The 24669-nt window shown below is 38.9% G+C and overlaps 1 long non-coding RNA gene across 2 annotated transcripts in view; it reads left to right on the top strand.

Moving 5' to 3' along the window:
• Positions 1 to 24669, top strand: part of LOC148109602 (uncharacterized) — a 244282-nt gene that overhangs the window by 205858 nt on the left and 13755 nt on the right. For both annotated transcript variants that reach the window (XR_015725581.1, XR_015725580.1), the window contains one exon: positions 2573 to 2679. This is a non-coding gene — a long non-coding RNA (uncharacterized LOC148109602). The remainder of the gene's footprint in view (positions 1 to 2572; positions 2680 to 24669) is intronic.

Below are 24669 nucleotides of genomic sequence, written 5' to 3'. Positions count from 1 at the left end.
TGTTCAGCATTTGAAAATTTATCAGTATAAATTATCACATCAACAGTCTAAAGAAGAAAAATCATTTGATCCTCCCAGAAGATGCAGAAAATAAATTTATCAAAATTCAGCATCCATTCATGATAAAAACTCTTTGCTAAGGAGGAACAGAAGGAAACTTCGACATGATAAAAGGCATCTATACAAAAAGATAGCTAACTTCTTAATGGTGGAAAACGAAATGCTTGTCTATTAACATAGAGAACAAGACAAATTTCCCCACTCTTAACACTTTCATGAGTATCATACTCTAGGTTCTAGTCAGTGAACTGAGGTATGAAAAAGAAATTAATTCATACCAATAGGAAGAAAGAAAAGTCTCTATTTTCAGACAATATAATTATCTATTTAGAAAATACCAAAGAATTTACAAAAAAAAATGGAACTAAAAAGTGAGTTTAGCATGGTTGCAGGATATAAAGTCAATGTACAGAAACTAATAATGTTTCTATATATTAAAAATTATTTATTTTGAAATTAAACAATTTATAGTAGCATCAAAGCATGAAATAACTGGGGATATGTTTAATAAAATGTGTGCAAGTTCTGTACACTGAACACTGAAAAAACAGTGATGAATGAAATATTTGAATGAATGAATATATGCATTATTCATGGATTGGAAGAATTACTTTTTTTTTTTTTTTAAGATTTCATTTATTTGTCAGAGAGAGAGAGAGAGAGAGCAGGCACAATCAGAGGGATCAGCAGGCAGAGGGAGATAAGCAGGCTCCCCACTGAGGAGGGAGCCCAATGTAGGACAGGATCCCAGGACCCTGGGATCATGACCTGAGCCAAAGGCAGATGCTTAACTGACTGAGCCACCCAGGTGCCTCTGGAAGAGTCACTCTTTCTGTCACTTATTTCTAAATTGATCATTTGCTTCAACTCAATCTAAATTGAAATCCAACAAAAAAACTTTATAAAAATTAACATTTTGATTTTATTTATTTTTTTAAAAATTGATTTATTTCAGTGAGAGAGTGAGAGAGAGGGAGCTTTCAGAGGGAAGGGGCAGAGGAAAAGGGAGAGAGAAACTCAAGCGAACTCCCTGCTGAGCGGGGAGCCCAACACAGAGTTCTGTCTCAGGACCCTGAGATCAGACCTGAGCTGAAAACCAAGAGTCGAACGCTTAACCGACTGTGTCAGTCAGGCGCCCCTCAACATTCTGATTTTAAAGTTTATATGGAAAGACAAATATATTTATAATTATGCTCTTAATGGAAGAGAGACGTATTTTGAGGGCCTCATAGCAAGATTGTCACTTTTCGTATTTTAGATTTTCATACTTTGATGCAGTATGAAACTATCAAAGCACGTTGGAAAGTAAGTTGAACTAGAATAGAATAGAATTTTTCAAAAATTTTTGGAGTACTTGAACTACCTAATTTTAAGACTTACTGTTTTAAGACTTATTTTTACAGTATTCAAAGCAGTGTGGTGTTGGTAAAATTATAGATACATAGATCAAAGGGACAGAGTAGACAGTCCAGAAGTAGACCCAAGGTATAGGATCAAAGGAATTTTAACAAAGGAGTAAAGGCAATTCATAGTTGAAATGACCATCTTTTCCAACAACGATCCTGGAACAATTGGACATCCATATACCAAAAGCAAAACAAAAACTCCTTGACTCAGAATGGGTCGTATACCTAAAAATGCAATGTAAAAATGTAAAATTTTTAGAAAATAACATAGGAGAAGAATCTTTGTGATCCTGGATAGGCAAAGCTTTCTTTGGTTAGATCATAAGAATACAATAAAAAAAGAAGAAAAATGATACATTGGAATTTATCAACATAGAGAATTTCAAAACCGCTGCTCTTTGAAAGGCACTTTTAGGAAAATAAAAATACAAGTCATAGGGGTACCTGGGAACAGTGTCCGACTCTTCGTTTCAGCTCAGGTCGTGATCTCAGGGTTGTGAGATCGAGCCCCGCATCCGGTTCTGCACTCAGCGCAGATTCTACTTAAGACTCTCTCTCCCTCTTCCCCCCCCCCAAAGTAATCTTTAAAAAGATGAAGTCATAGACTGAAAGAAAATATTTTATATCACATCTGATAAGGAATTTGTATCCAGGATAAATAAAGGACACGTAGAACTCAAGACAAGCAATAATTGAAATATGTTTTTGAAAAAATTTTTAAACTGATACTTTACCAAACAAGATATACAGATGGCACATACCCACATGCAAAAATGCCAGACATCATTCGTCATGAGGGAAATATAAATTAGAAGCATGATGAGATACTACTATTAACACGGCAGAGGTTTTAGTAACTGATAATACATTGTGTTGGTGAGGGTGCAGAGCAGTTGGAATGCTCGTAATTGGCTGTTGAAAATGCAAAATTGTACATTAACTGTGGAAAACAGTTGGTAATTGGATAAATATCCACTTACCATCCCTTTCTGGGAATTCACCCACGTGAAACAAGTACTTTTCTAATGTAACGATCATATGCAAACATCTCTGTTAACTTTATTCATAATTGACAAAAACCGAAAATAACTGTTGTCCATTGACAGGTGAATGGATGGACAGACTGGCCCATCACACTATGGAACACCGCTCAGCAAGGCCAAGGAACCAACTGCTGACACTCGCATGATGGGGGTGAAGCTCAGCTGTTACAGTAAGTGAGGGAAGCCAGCTCTCAGAGGCCATATGCTGCGTGGTTCCACGTATATCCATCCTGGAAAATACCAAGCTATAGACCCCGAAAATGGATCAGTTACTGTCAGAGGCTGGGTGGGGTAAGAGGGAAGAATGATGACACAGGAATGGGAGAGTGTTCTGTATTCATGGAATTTTTCTGTATTTTGATTTTGGTGATTTAGTATGACTGTGCATTTGCAAAACTCAGAATCTGCTATATACAAAAAAATATGAATTTTATTCTATAATTTATACTTAATAAAAGATAATATAAAGAGGATTTAAAAAGAAACAATGGGGGGGAGGGCGCCTGAGTGGCTTAGTTGGTTAAGTGTCTGACTCTTGATTTTGGCTCAGGTTATGATCTCAGGGCTGTGGGATCAAGGCCTGCATCAGGCTCTGTGCTCAGTGGGAGTCTGCTCCTCTGCCTCTTTCTCTCTCCCTCTGCACCTCCCCCCACTCGCATGTACTCTCTGTCTCTAAGATTAAGTTTCAGTCCTAATGATTTAGGTTGGAAATGTCATGGGATTTTAAAGGTGTGAATCACTGTAGTGATAAACTGGAAGATCACGAGATTCTGATACAGGAGGATGTAGTATTTTGTTCGGATCTTGAAAAAGTCCATTGGTGAAACGTGGGGAAAAGGGCAAGTTCAGAATGGTGAAGAGAACTGTTTGAACAAAATTGTGGTCATTTTGTGCCATGATGATTAATTTTTCATTTTGTCTGAAGACTTGGAAAAGGCAACCAAATATAACAAAATATTTAAATCCCTGCCTTATTATGCATCAGATACAGGATTTTGGATAAGTTACTCAAAATATTTGATTCTCTATTTTGATATCCTTATAAAAGAAATAATAGGAATAATAATTCCCAAGATTCACCCACCCACCCAGCCAAGCAACCAACGATTTACTTAGCCCCTAAAAAATTCCAGATGTGGCTCTGACAACTTCTAGCTGAGGGACAGGTGTAAGTTACTTAGCCACTCTGAACTTCTTTTCTCTTCTCTAAAAAGAGATGATACTTAACATGCTACGGTTGTTGAGATAATGTGGTCAGTGGTGCTCAGCTTGTTTGTACTTGTTTTATTTTTTAAAGAGATTTATTTATTTGAGAGAGGGAGAGCGCATGTGTGCACGCACGTGGAGGGGGTGTGTGGAAAGGGGCTGAGGGAGAAGAGAATCTAAAGCAGACTCTGTGGTGAGTGTGGAGCCAGATGTGGGGCTTGATCTCACGACCCTGAGATCATGACCCAAAAATCATTACCCAAGCCAAAACCCAGGGTTGGTCACTTAACCAGTTGTGCCACCCAGGCACCCTTGTTCTTGTTTTAGATCAAATATATACTCAGATGGTCGCAGGCTGGGCAGGGAGAACACAATATTCAAAGCCAAGAAAGGAAGAGAAAAATCTGATGCATTCAGGAAACTGATATAGTTGGATGTAGCTGACAACGAAGCTGTAAGGGAGAGAAGTGATGAGAGAAGAGATGAGCAGTAGCTAAATCACAAAGAGCTGTGTGTGTTTTGGCCTTTATTTTTTCCTAATTATGAGAACAGCAATGGAGAAATGTTGACTTTTTGAGAAATATTTGGGAGGCGGAGTTTACAGTGTTTAGTGACAAATTGGGATAGGAAATGAGGGACAAAAAGAAATGTAGGAGAACTCATCATTTCTGGCGTAAGTGACAAGGATGTTTGTTATGTTAGTACCGACCTAGGAAATGAAGCTCCAAAAACAGGTGTACATGTGGGCGTGCGTCTGTATAGGTGTGTGCATGTGTGCGTGTGTCTGTATAGGTGTGTGCATGTGGGCGTGTGTCTGTATAGGTGTGTGCATGTGTGCATGTGTCTGTATAGGTGTGTGCATGTGGGTGTGCGTATTGGATTAGAGGGTGAGAATGGTTGAAGCGTTTGATTTTAGAAATGTGGGGCTTGAGGTACTGGGTAACAAGTAGAAATTTTCAATAAGCAGCTATATGTTTGGATCTGCAGTTTAGAAGAGACACGTGAGCCTGAATTTGTGAATTTAAGAACATAGGTGATAGTTGTAGGTATGGAAATGAAAGAAATAAAATACATTGAATATAGACATTACACGAAGAAGAGAGCCAAATAACGCAACTCAAGGAAATACAAGTATTCATGTGTAGGATGAGGAATCGAGTTTAAGGTGGAGACTCAGAGAGAGAGACTGGATGATTCTGACAAAGTAGTAGAGGCTAGTTAACGTTGAGTGCTTATTACATAATAGACTCTGTGCCAAATGATATGCCCTTGTGCTCTCGCTTTATATATAGGGAAATGAAGGCTTAGTGAGAATGAATAACGTCCCAGTGCACACAGCTATAAGAGATGGACGTGGTTGTCGTGGGAAGAGAGGAACGCAAGAAGGGGGAGTTTAGCTGTGTTAAAACAAGATTTGTACATTTTGCATTGCATTTAATAACTAGGAAGAGAAGCCATAAGTGATCTTGAAAAGAGACATTCCATGTAGATGGCGGGAGGTGAAGCCAGATTACAGAACATTGAGCAGATGGAGCAAGGACGATAGTAAATATAATCTTAGTGGTGATGGCAAGATCACCTTTTCAGTAATCGTGGCCCTTTGGGTTTACAGAACAGCTTTAAGAAGATGAAGAACTGACCACTTGGTAGAAAATTTAAAGATTTTTAACAAGCATGTGTTTGCCACGTGAAGGCTGTGAAGGAAGTGAAACTACTATGTTAAATAAGTAAGACTCCCTTGTTAGCAACAACACCCCCTACTGTGCATTCAAACCCAATTCTGGGGACTGGTTCTTGTGTCCACCTGAATAAAAAAGTCGGACTCATGAATCTTCTGCTCACTCTCAGATAATGAAAAGTTCTTTGTAACTTCTTCCCACAGAGGAGTATCTAGCCAATCATTAATTTGTCCACTATATCATAATAATCGAAATCTTAAAACTTCGTTTGCAGGCCAGTTTTCCCATTCCGTCTCTTAGCTAGAGCCTGATTCAAGCTGATTGAGTGCAGGAACAGGGGCAGGGCTCCTCAGAGTGCTTCTCTTTAAGCTACCAGAACTTACATTTTTCTACAAATTTCTGACCAGTGAAACTTGGGAGATTTTCAGCAATGGAGGGATATCTCTATACAAGGAGCGGGAAAATCCCTTCATTCCAAAAGGTAATGTGAATGAGCTGGGTTTGGTGCTCTCTAGGTCTAGGAGCTGTTTGAAAAGTTGACTTATTCATTCATTCATTGAGAAGTTTCCTGGGTTCTTTTGAGACCATTTTCCCCTCACTGGGAACTCTCTCATCTAATTCTCTAAACAGACAAGGGTAGTAAGTTATTGCCTGGTCATTTATGACTTTTTCCTAAGCTTGGGTGGCAGAAAATACAATTCTTGTTTTCAGAGGATCTTCCAAGGTCCCTTGCCTATACACCTGTGGGAGAAGGAAACTGTGTCACTGTCTCATGCATAGTCTGCTCTGGGAACCAGCTACTTCGGGCTCATCTTCTTAGGCAATGCGATTGATTCCCAAACTGCTGTTTCCATGGTGCTGTTTCAAGTGGCCTCTTTAGTCAGCCTGTCCCTCTTTATATTTGTCAGGCAAGAGACGTAAGTGAGTCCATTCTGTTTCCCAAGTTGCCCGGAGTTCATCAGAACCTTCTTCTAGTTATGAGGTGAAGAGCAGGAACTCCTATCCCTGACCTCTCAGGGATAGTAGGACTTAGAGCATCCCAATGGCTTTCTCGAAAATTCCTCCTTAATCTTCTAACTCCTCAACATTTTATACTTTCTATGTGGAAGAAGTGTTGAAGACTGTGAATTAGTTTTGTGATAAAATCTTGGGTAGTCTTGAACCTCAATGTGGAATGTAACTTATTTCTTTAACTCTTTGCCTAAATTGATTCTAAAATAATTTATTTAAATTGATTATGACTTGAAACTGAGGGGATTTTTGTTCTCATTTACATGAAGTCCTCTCTAAAAAGAAGAGCATGCTGAAGAAAGAGTTCAAAGTACTGACCCATGCCTGGAGATGCTAGTGTTGTATCTCTGAATGAATAAATTCAGTTGAGCATTAATTAAAATAGCAACACAGTGAATTAGCACAGCTTTCTCGTGCAACATAATGATCAATAAAGGAAAGACACAGGTGCCTTGGAGAAAAATTTAACCCAAGTGCAAATCTTTTATTCATAAGTTTCAAATTAAATATGCTTGACTTTTGAAAGCTCCATTCAAACATTAATAAATGTTTTCATATCGAAGGGAGAAAATGCCACGCTTCTTTTTGTAAACTAAAATGCATATGATTTTACATGTTCCCAAATGAAAAAACATGAGTCGAGCACAATGTATAAATGAGAAAAATATTAAAGTGAGTTTATTGTAAGAGAAGTTCCAGTGCAAGTTATGTCCACAATTACAAGGTATGGTTATGTACAGTAATCTTATCACAGATTTATGTTTGTCAAACATAAAGAGAATTCTTGACTAAAGAACTCAATTCAAGTATTTTACAATCATAACTGCTAAACAGGTCCCTGTAAAGACAGTTGCCATTAAAGCAAGATTAACATGGGGAAAAAAATAAAAGACTAGTCACTCTCTTTATGAGCAATAGATGCTTATAAGCCTGACCTGAGGATGGTCCAAAGAGACCCAGCAAGGCCCCCACTTCCAGTGGTACATTCATACATGTTTTCGTAGTTTAAAGCATTATGTTTTACAAAAAGATAAAATGGAAACCTGACTCTTGGGCTCATGGTACTTGGAATGGCCGATTTTATTCTGTGAAGGCAAAGGACCCTAGTTAAGACAATACTCAAAATATATGTAGTGTATTCTGTGAGGACTTCTCACTGAAGAGTAAACACAGAGCACTTAAGAAACAAGAATAAAATGATCAAAGATAGCTCTAGCTTGGGAACCAATATAAATTCTGGTTCTCACTTTGGATTGCTTTAGATTTGTGCAGATTAATTTCTTGGACTCCTGATGAGTCAGCAGTATTTTCTTAAGTTAAGATCATGTTATCCCATCCCCCCCCCCCGAAATGGGATAGGCTGGTAATGGGTATTAAGGAGGGCACGTATTGTATGGGGCACTGGGTATTATGCGCAAGTAATGAATCATGGAACTTTACATCAAAAACTGGGGATGTACTGTATGGTGACTAACATAATAAAAAAATAAATAAAAATAAAAATAACTGAAAAAAAAAGATCACGTTAGTATTATCGTAAGATGAAAGCAGAAAATAAAGTGAAACAAAGTAAGTCCCTAATGATTTACAGAATCCTCCCCTCTTCCCACTATCACAAGGGGAATGGTAGTGATTTAAGAGTATTCATAATAGATCTGGTTGTGAACTGACTGTATCGTGGCCAATAATGTGCGTTTTGGGAGTCACATGACCAGGGTTCTAATTCTGGGTTTACGGTTAATGCATTTTTCTGTAGGCTAAAAATGAACAAGTTTGGTGTAAAGTTATCTTTGCATGAGAAATGCTTAAGAAAACCCCAAAGATGAGGGAGCAGGTGATGTAGCTGAAATCTTAAAGTTGTTTCCTGACACATTTCCCCCTTTGGCTTCCATCGTGTCAGATTACACATCCCAAAACATTACTTTGATCATCTCATGTTCTGTTCAGGGAATTACACTTCACTGCTATTCCTCCTAACCCCCGCCTCCCTCCCCAGCAAAATTCTAGTCTCTTCAACTGAAGACCTTCAGTATCATACACCAATCTACTTTTCCAGGTCTCTCAATATGTTATATTCTATGTAATGCTTCTCTGTCCATCACACTAGGTACTTAACTTTCCTTTGGAAAATCTTAAACATTCTTCCTTTCACTGTTCTAATTTATCCTTATCTGTAATGTTGCCCCTGCCCCACTCCACCTCCACATCCCAAAATCTTACGTCCTTCACAAAGCTGTCTATGACAATTTCAAAATGAAATGAACTCTCCTTTTTTAAAATGTTGAGGGTGCATCCTGGTTATCTTTCAGTGTATTTACACCTCTACCTCTAGTACTCTAGAAGTGCTGGACTTAGGAGTACAAACAGAAATCAATTTACTTCTTCCCTGTCACTCACTTTGCTACATCATCCCTCCCCTTCCCAGCCCAATACAGATCTTCCTCGACTTACAGTGGGGTTACCTCCCAATAAACCCATCATACCCCCCAATAAACCCATCATAAATTGAAACTATCGTAAGTAGAAAATTCACCAAGTAAACCAGCCTACCAAACATCATACCTTAGCCTAGTCTATCTTAAATGTGGTCAGCACACTTAACATTAGCCTACAGTTGGGCAAAAGTATCTAAAAACACAAAGCCTATTTGATAATAGTGTTCAGTGTCTCATGTAATTTATTGACTACTGCAATGAAAGTGAAAAACACAGTGGTTGTATGGGAACATAATGGTTATCAGTATGTTGGTTGCTTACCTTTATGATTGCTGCATGACTGGGAGCTGTGGATCACTGCATCTGCCCAGCATCACAATAGAGTATGTACTGCATATTGTTACCCTGGGAAGAGATTAAAGGTCAAAATTTGAAGTATGGTTTCTACTGAATGCATATTGCATACCATCGTAAAGTCAAATCTTAAGTCGAACCATTGTAAGTCGGGGATCTGTTTTTGAACTGACCTAAAGCTTTTCCAGGCATTTTCACATATAAACAGAGTTTCATTTCTAGATATTTTTAAAAGTCTAGTCAAGCCTACGTTAAGACTTCAATCTCTTTGCTTTTTGTAGTGCATTTCTAAGCAGCTCCAGCCAGATTTAGATGTAAGCTTTCCAAAGAGAGTGTCCAACACCAAATCCCTTTGCCTTACTGAAGATGCTAGTCAAATTTTGCAAAAAACCCATTCAATATGTTCTGACCCAGTAACAGAATAGGATGGGTCTTTGAAATTCTATAGCTTAGCTAATAATTAAAGCCTGATGTCGGTATCCCTTCTGACAAGCACACCAATCTCTCAGTGGAGTACCCTTCTGGCTTTCTATGTTTGAGTTTGGGTTGGGGAAACCTAATAAGTAGTATTGGAGGGGAAACTAATATGGCACCCATTTCCCAGCTCCTCCCTTGGGACAGAAAGAAAAGAGTGGAATCAATCAATGTAATATACCACATTAACTGAAGGAAGGGGGATAAAACCGCCTACATGATCATCTCATTTGATGCAGAAAAAGCATTTGGTGAAAGTCAACACCTTTTATAAAAACTCAACAAATTAGGCATAGAAGGAAACTACCTCAAGAGAATAAAGGCCATGTATGAGAACCCACAGCTAACATCACACTCAATGGTGAAAGACTGAAAGTTCTTCCTTCAAGATCAGGAAAAGACAAGGATGTCTGCTTTTGCCACTCTCTTCAACATAGTACTGGACATCCTGGAAAGAGCAATTAGGCAAAACAAAGAAATAAAAATGAATCCAAATTGGAATGGAAAAAGTAATATTATTTGTTTGCAGCAACATGATCTTATATGTTGGAATCCCTAGAGATTCCACACATACAAAAACAAATAAGCAAAAAACAAACAAAAAAAAAAACCCCACAACCTGTTAGAACTAATAAAAGAATTCAGCAAAGTTGTAGGATTAAAAAATCAATACACAAAGTCAGTTGCATTTCTTTATACTGTATACCATACTATTCACTAACAGTGAACAATCTGAAAAGTAAATTAAAAAAACACTTTCATTTACAAAGCATCAAAAGGAATAAAATACCTAGGAGTAAACTTAACCAACAAGGCAAAAGATACATATACAGAAAACCACAAAATATTAACTAAGTTAAAGAAGACACAAATAAATGGAAAAACATCCTGTGCTGGTGGATTGGGAGACTTAATATTGTTAAGGTGTCTTTACCACCCAAAACAATTTGCAGATTTATTGTAATCCCTATCAAATTCCCATTAACTTTTTTTTTTTTTTTGCAAATGGGATTGCAGAATCTACCTTAAAATTCATATGGAACTTCAAGGGATCCCAAAAGGCCAAAACAATCTTGAAAAAATATAAAGTTGATGGTCTTACACTTCTTAATTCAAAAATTATTACCAAGCTAAAGTAATCAAAATAGCATGGTTAGTGGTAAAAACCATACATATAGACCAATGGAATAGAATAGAAAGCCCAGAAATAAGCCCTCATATATATGGTCGAATGATCTTCAACAAACATGATAAAACTATTCAATGGGGACAGAACAATCCCTTCAACAAATGGTGCTAAGAAAACTGAATATCTACTTGTAAAAGAATGAAGTTGCACCGTTACCAAGCACCATATGCAAAAATTAACTGAAAATGGATTAAAGACCTGAACATAAAAGCTTACACTACCAAACTCTTAGAAGGAAACACAGGGAAAAAACTTCATGACATTGGTTTTGGCAATGATTTATTGGATATAACACCAAAAGCACAAGCAACAAAAGTGAAAATAGATACATTGACCTACGTCAATGTTAAAAACTTGTGTGCATCAAAGTACAAAATCTATAGAGCAGGTAGCCTCTGGAATGGGAGAAAATATTTACAAATTATGTATCTGATAAGGGGTTAAGTTCCAGAATATGTAGTGGACTCCTACAACTCAACATCAAAAGCAAACAACCCAATTAAAAAATGTATAAAGGACTTGAACACGTTTTTCCAAAGAAGATAGCAAATGGCCACAAAAGACATGACAAAATAATCAACATCACTACTCTATGGAAACATAAATCAAACCACAAAGAGTTACTACCTCATAGCCATTAGGATGGCTGCTCTGAAAATCAAAGAAACAAATAAAAAACAAAACAAAACAGAAAGTAACAAATGTTGGCAAAGATGTGGAGAAATTGACACCCTTGTGCACTTTTGGTCAGAATGTAAAATTATGTAGTCACTCTAGAAAATAGTATGGGTTTTTTTCACAAAACTGAATAAAAAATTACCAGGCAGTCATCCAATTCCACTTGTGGGTATACTTAAGAATTGAAAGCAAGGTCTTAGAGATATTTGTCCATTCATGTTTATAGCAGTGCTATTTGCAACAGTCAAAAGGTAGAAGCAACCCAAGTGTCCATCTGATGAGTGGATAAACAAAATGTGATATTAAAGATAAAATTATTCTGACACTTGTTGAAACAGTAATGGAGACTTAAATTCAAGACTGTTGAAATAGGGGTATTTCAATAGAGAAAGAAATCAGGAATATAAAGACAAGTGGGGATTTATTGTCAATGAGCAGAGTGAGGTAGGCAGTGAATTATGAAAGAGGAGGCATCAAAGGAGGGTATTCTTGCTAAACCAACTTAAGACTTAGTAGGATTCATGCTGAAAGCAGGCTAACATATCAGGGTGGGGGATGAGGAACTTAACCAGATATCAAGAGTGATCAGATATTAAGAGTTGAATATTATCTCCATATTGGCTTAGCAGGATTCTTGCTAAGACTGGGCTGTGCAGCCTCAGCAAGGACAGAGGCCAAGGTTGAAGCCTACTTGAGAAGAGGGCTCCAAGGAGCCTGAGTAAAGTTAGGTGAAGGCGAGAGTCTTTGTTAGTGGTATTGTGAAAATTAATAAAGGGAAACCTTACTGAAGTGGAGTTGGGAGGCTAGGAGGAGCCATACCATTGACATCAGTTACAGGAAGACTTGTCAGTTACAGACCCCACCAGAACAATCATCAAACAGGAAGGAATCATCAAGTACAGACCTCAGCAGGGAAAGATGTATATTATATCTCTTACAAGGAGTCAGCTACCCCTAGCCAGTGAGAAACTGTCATCAGCCTGAACTCCAGTGGGCTTTCATTCAAAACAATCCCTCCCAACTTTCTCTTATTTCTCCCTAAAAAATAATCTTTCTCTCCTTTGTTTGTTGGACTTGCCTATGATTTTGCCATAGCTTGCTTGCCCCAAATTGCACTTCTCTGCTGTTCTCAAATAAACCCATTTTTTTTTTTTCTGGTAGAATAACGGACAGTTTTATATTTAAGGTTAACAGTAGATACATATAATGGAATATTATTCAGCTTTAAAAGGAAGGAAATTCTGATACATGCTTTAGCACGTATGAACCTTGAGGACACTATGCGAAGTAAAATAAGCCAGCCATAGGAAGACACATACTGTGTGATTCCACTTACATGCGCTACCTGGAATAGTCAAATTAATAGAGACAGAAAGTAGGACGGTGGTTGCCAGGGACTGGGGAGAAGGGGAGGTTATTCAATGGGTATTAACTTTTAATTTTGTAAGATGAAAGAGTTCTCTAAGTTGTTGCATAGCATTGTGAATGTACTTCACGCTAGTCAACTGTACACCCACCAAGGTTAAGATAGTAAATTTTTTGTTACATTTAATCACAATCACAAATAAATTTAAATATTCTTCAGCAGTGTGCACGCTTTTCATTGTTACCCATCATCAGTTAGATTTTAGAAACTTTGAGCCTTAGAACTATTACTTTAAAAGTCATCACATGTGACCTACATTGAAATTTGTTGCATTGAAACGTATTTACTGTAACTGAATCTCCTTAATTCTGGTTGCTTTTTTTGAAAAACAGCATCCGTTGGAATACTTTAACCAAATATTCAATGAATGGAATCCGTGAAACTTCAGATTTTGACACTTTCATTTAATTATAATTATGGAAAACAAAGCTTGCAAATGAGAAGTCAATGACATTAATCACAACAAAATCAAAGTAGGAATTTAACAAATTGAAGAATGAGTGCTCAAATACGTGTAAGATACAATTTTGGAATTCTCTATTTGTGCTTTGGAACATCTTGACTTGTGCAGGGAATGACCAGCAATCCCTGTACCAAAGGATGAAACGTTGCTCCAAACTTTGTTGTGGAAGAGAGGAGAAGGCAAGGGGGTCAGCGCTCAGAGGGGAAGACCCTTTGCTCTTCATTGCTCGCTTTTATTGGTCCTTCCAGATAATCGCAAATCCTTTATCACTGTTCCTCAAGTACATGATGTATGAAGAGGGTTCTTCCTGAAACTGGGAGGATCTGTTTACAGGAAAGATACAATATGCTAATTTGCATGTTCTTCGAGTTCTGCTGAGCAGAGCGTAAGGGACAATGCCTGCATCTCTTAGATCACAGGGCCGCTGTTTGGGCTGGGAAAGCTTCGGAAAGGCAACTCCCTGCAGCATTCTGATGGCAGAGTGGTCACACAGGCCTTGGCATTCCAAAGGCCTACAGCCTCCTCTGAAACCTTCCCTGCCCTCAGCGGCCTCCACATTACATTTTAGCAAGCCAGGTATTATGGCTGATTTCATGCTCTACATTAACCCCAACAGACTTATTAAAACAAATATTCCCTGGGGGAGCTTGGGTGGCTCAGTCGTTAAGCGTCTGCCTTTGGCTCAGGGCATGATCCCGGTGTTCTGGGATTGAGCCCCACATCAGACTCCTCCGCTGGGAGCCTGCTTCTTCCTCTCCCACTCCCTCTCCCACTCCCCCTGCTTGTGTTCCCTCTCTCGCTGGCTGTCTCTCTCTCTGTCAAAAAAAAAAAAAAAAATTCCCCCGGAGGGGTACCTGGTGGCCACTTTGTGACAGCTGTCTAACCTCTCTTTGATAATCAGTCAGTTACTTCTGCCAAGATGGTGATTCCTTTCCTTTGCTCCTGGTCCCATTGTGCCGAGGCACCTGTTGTAGCCAGTGGTTCCATAGGACCTTTGCTGTGTCTCCTTGAAGAAAGTGTGCTCTCTTTGGGTGACAGGGTCTGATGATGTTCCACCTGCCACAGGGAGACTGTCCTCCTTGCCAGCTGGGCATCAAGTGATCCCTCTCCAGAACCCCTCCTCGTACTTGCTTTCTCAGACCACTTTCAGTTTCAGTTCTTGGTGGTTGGCATGACTGGACGTAGATGCTAAGATGGGGTGTAGCCTGCAGGATATTTATTAGGAGTCAACTCCTTTGGAAGAGAAGGGAGGAAAACAAAATTGGGTCAAAGGCGACATTGAATTATGTGAAAGGCTTGACAAAGCCTCTCCCAACCTAGCAAGGAGCTCTGGAACAAACACAGGCCATCAGAGTTGTCCAGAGTTGGGCCAGAATGGTTGGGCCTTAATACCAAAGTACTGGTCAGTCATTTGATATGGACAACCCTAAGGAGGGTTGGCCCTAGATCTCTGCAGCTGTAGCAAATCCTGAAGGGGCTTATAGCTGGAGCAGTTGAAGATCTAGGTGGACGATCTCTGTGTCTACCACAGTGATCTAGACTGAATTTCCCCTCATTGTCTTCAGTTTTTTAGGTTTTTATATTTTGCTCTGTGATTTTTGATATTTCATTTATTCGCTTTTCTAAGATCAGTAATAAAGGTCTCTATGGAGGAAGGGGTGTTGCCTCCACTGAAAGGAGCCAAGAAGACCCCCTCGCCACTGTCACAGCTCCCTGGACTCTTCAGAGCCAGGACTTCGTCCTCTCATTCATATTGTGGTTTCTGTCTTGTCCATTTCCTAAAACTGTTTCTTGACCATTACCTTTTTTCTGATTTAAAAAACTCCAAGTAATTATTATACTTCTTTTCATTCATACCCATTTAGACTCCCTGTGGCAGTACATGGGAAAGCTGTGAGGATTGTTCTGAAATTCATTTTAGGTCTTTGAGACCTAGTTTCCTCTTCTGAGATTTTACTCCATGAGGAAATCATTCTCTACTGTGATTATTTCTAGAACTGCCTACACAAGAAAAAATGGCTTGATAGAGAACTACAGTGCATCATTGCTAGGGGAAGAAAGTTTCCAGAATCCAACTTGAGTTTGAATCTCAGCAGTGTCAATTACCAGGCCTAAATGCTGGCTGAGTGATTTAGTTAAAATAGGACTTAATTCATGTTCCTTAAAAAGTGTTTTTAAATTGCTTTGAAATTTAGTTGTGTTGCTTAGCACTGATTATTTATGTATACTACCTTATTTCATGTGGCTTGAACTTGAACTCAGGACTATCCAGTTCTTAGAACTCTTTTTTCTTTTACTCTATATAAAAACGTATTCATTATAATGTAACTTCCAGATGTTACATGTTACAGTAAACATGTTACTGATGGTCACAGAAATTTGAATTTAATATAATTTTCCCATGACACAAAGTATTATTCCTTTAAAATTTTTCTGACCGTTTAAAAATGTTAGCAAATGTAGGTCTACAAGATATTGTTCAATTGTACTATGTTATCACTGGTTGGAACTGAGGGATGAGTGGAAATGAAAGAGATGATAAATGGTGTGGGGGAGGGGGGTGGGGTTATAGAGAGATATAAAGATAGAATAGAGACTGACCTCAGAGAGAGACAAAGACTCATATGCACAAAGAAGGAGGAAGAGGGAGAGAGATGACTTTGGCCTTGTGCTTTCCTTGAGGAATAGTAGTCCAGACCAATCTGACTTACAGGCAAGATAAACTAACTCTAAGCTGACACCTTTGAATATGGATACATGCAGGAAGAATCAATCCCTTTATTCTGTCACTAAGTAGAGTTAGTTTTTATGAGAGGTTACCAGACTACAGTGCACCAAATCCAGTCTGCCATCCATTTTTGTATGGCCTGCAAGCTAAGAATATTTTTACATTTTTCGATTACTAAAAAAATAAAAATAAATTTTTGTGACATATGAAAATGAGAGGAAATTCAAAATTCCATCATCATTCATAAACTTTATTGGAACACAAGATATACCCATTTGTGTACATATTGTATTTATCTGCTTCCACGCAACAAGACAAAGTTAAGCAATTGTGACAGAGACTGTATGGCCTGCAGAGTCTCTAATATTTACAGTCTGGTCCTGGTGTTTGGTGTCTCCCGGTCTATAGCCACACTCCTGGGGGATCCAAATTCTGGTTTATAATTTTCACAAATTTTGGACACATGTGACCCATTTCTAGTGTTCAAGGAAAGCCTTTGATGAAAGGTGCTGACAACAACTCTCTGGGAAGTGACATCAGTATGGTTTCAGAGTCAGTAGGTGCAGGAACACACAGTTTCCTGCCTGCCATGTGAGCCAAATTAGTAAACATCCAAATAGTTTACACTCTGTGTCTCACTTTGTGCCTGGAACATCTTGGCAATTATCAAGTAGCTTCATTAAGCACACCAGTTCTCTATCATACACTTCTAGCTTTCTGTTTAATTGCATTTTTGCTTTTCTCTAAATACTTTTGTGGCTTCATCTCCTCATCTTACTATTTCTCACGTCTTGCTGAACTGTACCTGGAGGTTAACACTTACTTAAATGGCAGGGTGGGTCAAACCACAATTAAAAAAATTCTGTCACAGAATTTTTCCAAAGAGCTGTGGGGGTCTTCATTCAACACGTGCAATATCCCAAATTAAGCTTTCTTTTCCCTTGTTTCTCTCTAAGGATTTGGGGTTTTTGTTTTGTTTTTCTTTTCTTTCTTTCTTTTTTTTTTTTTTTTTAACTGATTTCAGCATTCAGTTATCTTCTGTGTTTTTTTCCTTTCATTGATCTTCTTGGTTACTCCTTCAGGTGTGTCCCTTCTTTTTCTTTATAGAAACAAAAAGTAGGGGCCCCTGGGTGCCTCGGTTGGATGTCTGCCTTTTGGCTTGGGTTATGATCCTGGGCTCCTGGGATCGAGCCCTGCGTCAGGCTCCCTGCTCCGCGGCTTCTCCCTCTACCTCTGCTTGCTGCTGCCCCTGCTTGTGCTCTCTCTCTGTCAAATGAATAAATAAAATCTTAAAAAAAAAAAAAAAAAGAAAAGAAACAGAAAGTAAAACAGTAGAAAAAGAAAATAATTTTTAACTGATTTTTTTTTAAAACAGCTTTATCAAGGTATAATTGATATACAAAGAACTGCATATATTTAATATATATAATTTGAGGAGTTTGGACATATGCAAGCACCTCTGATATCATGACCACAATCAAAATAAGATACATATCCAGCACCTTCCAGAATGTTCTTGTATCCCTTTGTTTTTTGTTTTCATCTTTTTTTTTAATGAGTTGTTGCTCAGTGGGTATTAAGTTTCAGTAATGCTAGATGAATTAGTTCTGGAGATTTCTGGTGAAACATACTGCACCTAGTTAACAATCTGGCATTGTGTACTTCAGAATTTGTTAAGAGAGTAGATTTCATGTGAAGTGTTCTTATCACACACACACGCACACGCACACACGCAAATTCCTGTGATTTTTTTTAGGTTTAAACAGTAAGGGGAAAGAAAGGAAGCTTAGGATAATCTAATTTTCTGTTGCAATGATTGGGATGAGCACCTCACTCTAATGGTTATTAACTTAAATGCAAGTGTCTATATTTTTGCTTGTGTCCCTTCATATCTTCTCATCTGCAGAAGGCTGAGTAATGCATCCTTATAAAGGCAATACCTTCATAGCTCATAGTCAAATGGAGAATTATTAAGTATTATGAAATATCAAATTAGAGAAATCATGGAAAATAATTTTCCTCTGACTAAATCCCAGCTGCATTTTGTCCTGTGCTACATTTTTTGTGGACCTGTCTAGATAAATGTATGACTTCACAAGTTTTCTTAAAGTGTCTGAGAAAGACAGGGCTCACTGAGCGGACAGGATCCTGAAACACTTTGACATCAGTTGTTTGGCTACTTTGAGCTGAGTCAATTTTTTATAACCTGATATTAGTTGACATCATGTGTGACTATATCATGGGGGGAAAGAGTCCACAAGCTGACGTAGTCCTGACCCAGAAACTTCTCTGGGAGCAAGAATTCCACTTGAATCCATCTACTGCAATTTTTCTCAACTTAAGGAGTAAATGTGTTGACATATATACGCTTGCTCACCCAGCCAACATTTATTGAGCACCAGCGATAAGTTAAGGTCTCAGATATAATGATGAATTAAGACATCTTTGACCCCCTCAAGGTGTTCAGAGTCTGCTATAGAGACAAACTTATGAATCATACTACAAGGGGATGTAACGCACACTATGACAGAAGCATGTACATGTGAAAAAAGGTTTCTCAGAGAAGGGAGTATTTGAGCTAAGAACCCAGGGATGTGTAGGAGTAACCAGGACAGCAAGGACATCCAATTCCAGACAGATAAGGGAGGTGGGTAATAATCCTTGCGGTATTCCTGCCTTTGTGCACTGCCCAATCCTTGCATCTGGGCTGGCTCACTGTTGGTCAGGCAACTGTGGCAGAATTGGTGCTGTGTAACTTCTGAGGATAGATTTTAAGAAACCTTACACTTCCATCTGGGCCCCTTCAGAACTCTTGCTTTTAGGGTGTTCCCTCTGGTAACCCATCTCAGAAGAGCACCTACTTGAAGCACCCATATGGCGAGAAACCTGAGCCCCAGGGAGACATTAGAGGGTGGGATGTCACTGAGAATGGGAAGCCAGGGAACCACATGCCAAGGTACCAGATGTGCACATGAAGAGACCATCTTAGGAGTATGTCTTCTAGCCCAGACACCTTCCCCAAAGCCACATGAAGCCAAGCCCTTTCTAAATTCCTGATTCTCAATAATAACAGCAAAATAAAAGATTGTTTTAAGCCACTAAGTTTTGGAGTAGTTTGCTATACAGCAGTAAGTAACTGGAATAGAGGGTATATGTGCAAAAAGCAGAGGAAGGTATGAAAAAATCCATTCTAACCCGATTAGCAAGTAGTTTAATAGCTTACCGTGGCTGGAGAAAGAATGCTAGGGGAACTCCCTTTGTTAGAACACTTGTAGGAATACTAAGTGTGGGAATACTAGCTCAGTCTGAGTCCAGAGGTGGAGCTGACTTTAAGCATGAAAGGGACAAATGATCCCAGGGAAGTCCTTACTCTATGTCTTTCTGCTTTTCCCCTTCTTGTCCCCCTCCTACTCCTTTTTCTTTGCTCTTTCTCCAACCCTGTGCTTGTCACTCTGCTCTGCATAGTGGAGAAGGTGATGATAAGCAGCTTGTAGTTTACCTTATCGTATTTTGTGATCTTCTTACTTCCAGCCCCAAACTGAATAACCCAAGCGAAAGACTCATTGGCTCAACATAGTTCATTTGCCCTCCTGGATCAAACATGGGGCTAGTGAAATGGGCTATTATGATTCATTAAGTCCGGGGCAAATTTTCTGCTCAGGAGTGGAGGGTGCTTATGGGTAGTGGGTAGGATGTACTCAAATCAAATTAATAAAGTTGGAAAGAAGCTATTTCCCCAAGGACCAGTATTAGGTAAAAGAGTCACTACAGAGAGAATAGCAGGAAGGGAACATATTTCAGCGGGTGTCTGTCATAGCAAGTTTTATGTTTGGAGTATAGGTATAGCCAGACTTTTTACCAAAAAATGTTGTATAGCTACTGTAGCTGTGACTGATGTATTCTCTTGGCTATATTGTTTGCCAAAGCTGTGTGCATTTCTTTATCTCTATATCTAGCCTGATTTTGTTTTTACCAAAAATATGAATATGTAGGAAATTATTGATATAAAAATTGAGTTTTTCTTCCAATTATATAGATGGGTATGTCAAGAGAAACATATCCTCTCATTCAGTCCCTTTCTTACTCATCTCTGACATTCCATTTCAAGATACTTAGTGAGGGACTTTAGTCCATAGCTATGGTATCAGTTCCTTCCTTTCTTCCTTCTTTCATTCACTAAATGTTTAGTGAAATGGTTCTTTCCTAGATTAGATTGATGATGGATGGATGGATGGATGGATGGATGGATGGATGGATGGATGGATGGACAGATGGACGGACGGATAGATGGATGGATAGCTAGATAGAAAGAATTGACCTTCAGTTTTCCAGTGACCAAAAAACATAGGATGCATTCACAAAGATAGCCAGTTATACTAGTTTTGATTTTTTTCCAAAAGAAAACATACAATTGAAGCTTTCTCCAGCAATCAAAAAAAAGCATTTTTCATATGAGATGACACAAAAATAATAAGAGAAGTCCTTAACAATATCTTTAATTACATCTTTCTTACAGAGAAAACAATTCAGACGTTTTCTGAAACAAATAAGAGACAGCGCTACCCTCAATCGCTTATACAATAGTGCAAGAAAGAGGTATAATCATGAAGCACGGTAATCTTTGTGATATAATTGTTCGGTAGTGAGCATGCTTTGGGTGCTATCAAAACAAAAAGGGTGTGTTGTTAACACAGCTGGGTCCCAGTGGGTTAAGTTCTCTCTGTGGACACACACCTGCTGTGGAAGTTTGGCCACTCTGTGGTGGGATGTGCTGGAAGCAACTCAGGAGCAGATATGGGCTGGGTAGGTTGGCAAGGCTCTTAGATGCCCATTCAGTGACACTAGATAGGGCTGTGGGAACAGGAGAGAGAAAGTCTCAGGGGAACATAGGACAGGATATGAGCACCTACCTTAGGATAGCGTAGAAACCGTAGAAAAGGCTGACTTCTTCCCAGAAGTCTCGGCCTGCCTCTTTAAGCACAAAGCCAGAGAGGTGAGATAAATGTTATTTTAAGGATTTCCCCTGCAAAGAAGAAACTGACATATTCTTCCATTTTAATTAGTTACTGTTTTTGACAGCTATCAGAAATATTATTCAGTGTTGCTATGCCGTGTATAGTGACGTTAGGAAAAGCGTAAGAGTCTTTCCCGACAGTAGTAAAGGAGGGCTAATTAAGATATAATTGACAGTGAGGGACAGTACAGGTAGTGGTTAGGAGAACAGACTCTGAAAATGGATTTGGTGGCTGTGAATAGTGACACCACTACTTGCTAACTCTATGACCTTGAAGGAGTTACAATCTCTCTGTGCCTCAGTGTCCTCATTTGTAAAATGGAGATAATTATACATAACTTATGGAATTGTTGAAACGATTAAAAGAATTCATAAAAAGTGGTTGGAACACAGCTTACACACAGGACACTCAATATATATGTAAATTGCCATTATTGCTTGCTTAGCATATTAATAATAGCAGCGTCTTGGGTACCTTCTCTTATCATACCTATCCCTGTCTATCTATCATCTATTTTATCTGACTACCCATCTATCTGAACTATTTATTTTTATACATAGATACATAATCTCCATCTCATAGGTGTGCCTGTTGAGGCACAAAGAACTCTCAGCAACTCTGCCAGCAGATCTGATTCAGTTGTTTTAACTGAAAAACAAAAAAAGAAACAAAACAAAAACACTGGTCCAGAATAATATCAATCAAGCTTATACTGAGGCTAATTTCACTAACTGAGTCTGAAGACACAAGCTAAATGTGTCATGAACTATGTTTGAAAAAATAATCTTTCAAATAGCAGCCACCCTCTTGCTTACTAGTCTGTTCTTTTAAGGGGTGCACTTTTCATTTTGAAGGAGTTGGGCTCATGGCATTCACAAACACTCCATGTCCTGTTGTATCATGTCAAGCAGTGCTTCTTCACAAGGTAGGGAAAGGAGAAATGAAACTCGGTTCTGGAATGTTTTCAGTCTACACAAATCAAGCCCCTGGAACCTCCAAGTTACAAAACACCCCAGTGCGCATTCGGCAAGAGCACAGGCTCTGCAGCAGGCTGCCTAGGAATGAGTCTTGGCTCAGAGAGGTCCCTGCTGTGTGATCTCAGCAAGTTCGTTAACCTCTCTTGGTCCAGGTTCCTCATCGTGAGTAATCTCAGTTCCCACCTCATAGGATTGTTGTGAAGATTAAATAAATTAACACATGAAAGGCAATTAGGACAGCACCTGGCAAACACTAAGAACTTGGTTAATTTTTGCTATAAACTTTGTTTAAAAACAGGGGTCAGTGAAGTTAAATAATAATCCTTTAGCCGGGGACTCCAAGGTCATTGCTCCCACCAGCCTCATTTTGTGCCTCTCTTCATCTCACTCCTTAGCACCAACAGTGCTGTGTTCTTTTTGGTCCTCCAACATGTGACTTCTTTCTAATGTCATGATTTTAGTGTTGGCTATTTTCCTTGCTTGAGATTCTCTTCCCCTGGTCTTCTTACCCTCCAGTGGGATATCAACAACTCAAAATGGAGGTCCCTGATCCTTCTCCTGCCCAAGCTTCTCCTTCACCAGGACTCTGTGATCCCTGACTTCAGCACCCTGTTTTCCTCATAGAACGTATCACAACGCGGTTATTTCATTGTTTATTTCTTCTGTCTCCTCCATTAAGTTGTATGCTCCATGAAGGCAGGAACCTCATCTGTCCTTTTCACTGCTTTTCAGAAATGAGTAGATAAAATCCACGTATATATCACAGGATAAAACAGAACCTGACTAGATTCTTTTTCCCTTGGAGTTGACTGTCAAACTTCTAGACCCTGACATTATATAATTTCAAATCCATTGTCCAGAAGGGTTTTTGTAATAGTGGTATAATTCATCTCAGGGTCTCTGAGCACATCAGTTTTGACGCCTAAGCACAGATCTCGGAGCTAAAAGAGAGCTTAGTAGTCTCATAGCCCAATGTGACCATATTGCTGATGACAGTGTGGGGTCTCCGAGTGGAGGAATGACTGTCTAGTGCCATACAGTTTATCAGAGCAAGAGTTGGAGAAAAAGTTAGATTTGCTTTCTCCTCATCCAGTGCTTTTTCCAAACCATCACAGTGTCTTTTTCTATTTTCACGGGTAATTGTCTTTCATTACTTTCAGCCAGAATCCCTCAGTAGGTGTCTAACCTGTCTACCTGACCACACACTCCAGAGATACCATAGAGAGGTTCCTACTCTTAAGAAGCATGCATTTGATAGAAACATAATTCTTTTTTAAAGATTTTATTTATTTATTTGACAGAGAGAGAGACAGCCAGCGAGAGAGGGAACACAAGCAGGGGGAGTAGGAGAGGAAGAAGCAGGCTCCCAGCGGATGAGCCTGATGTGGGGCTCGATCCCAGCACTCTGGGAATCACGCCCTGAGCCGAAGGCAGATGCTTAACAACTGAGCCACCCAGGCGCCCCTGATAGAAACATAATTTTATAGGATAATTACAATTATTCAGAGACAGCTATGCAAAGTCAGAATAACAGCTCTCTGTTGATTGCTTACTGTGATTTGCATCGTACAATGCTTTATTTTCTCAGACTCGATTTCAGCTAATCATTAAAAACTTGGTAGATTAGATATTTCTGGTTTTGACTTGCAGATAGAAAAATTGACTCAGACATTTTATGATTAAGCCTGCAGGGTGGCATGGCTGGGGCTTGCGCACGCATCTTCTAATAGTTAGGTTTCAATTAGAATGGTCAGAAGCAAGGCAGGGAAGTCAGATGATAGGGGATTGTATTCAGACTCTACTGCTTATTAGCGATGTGACCATGGACGTTTCCATTCACCATGTCAGTGTTTTCATCTGTGAAATGGAGTAATAATTCCTGTGACAAACTGGTGCTTATATGAAACATTAGCACAATGCTGGCGATTTGCAAATGCTCTCCAAATGGTGGTGGTGGTGATGATGATGATGATGGTGATGATGATGATGGTGATTAGTTTTTAGAGTCAGCTATTGCTCCATTACCCTTAGGTAGGTTAAATTTCCAGTTTAGCCTGGAATTAAAGCGTGTGAATCTGGAATGACAAATGTGAAATGCTCTCAAAAGTAATATCTATTTCCTTTCGTTATACCAGAACTGAGTAAATTTTACTGTGCCTTTCATTGGCTTTAAAATGTTGAGATTGTTTTTTGATCCTGGGAGATGCAGATTTATGTCAGGATTGGATTTTGGGTCATAAGAGGTTATTTTATGATCAGTGGTAACGTTTACCTGTCCCTTGCTTTCCCAAATGATTTTATGAAAGCTGGTCATATTTTATATTACTGGTAAATATCCAGTGTACCGGGTGGGACAGATTTGAAAAGAGCGACCCAAACGTGCATGTTTTCATATGCATTTCTCTTGTTTTTTAACTAACAGTGCTGAACAAACCTGTATATTTTTGGTCTTTAATTTTATACACTTATGTGTTCTTAAAGACTTCCTATAGACTAGAGGAGTACTTCTTAGTTTTAACATGTAT

This window comes from Ursus americanus, chromosome 8 (assembly GCF_024610735.1).
Source record: "Ursus americanus isolate L20-20 chromosome 8, mUrsAme1.1.p, whole genome shotgun sequence".
NCBI classification, from domain to species: domain Eukaryota; kingdom Metazoa; phylum Chordata; class Mammalia; order Carnivora; family Ursidae; genus Ursus; species Ursus americanus.
The sequence above is the reverse complement of the archived record's forward strand: the minus strand, read 5'-3'. Positions and strand labels throughout refer to the sequence as shown.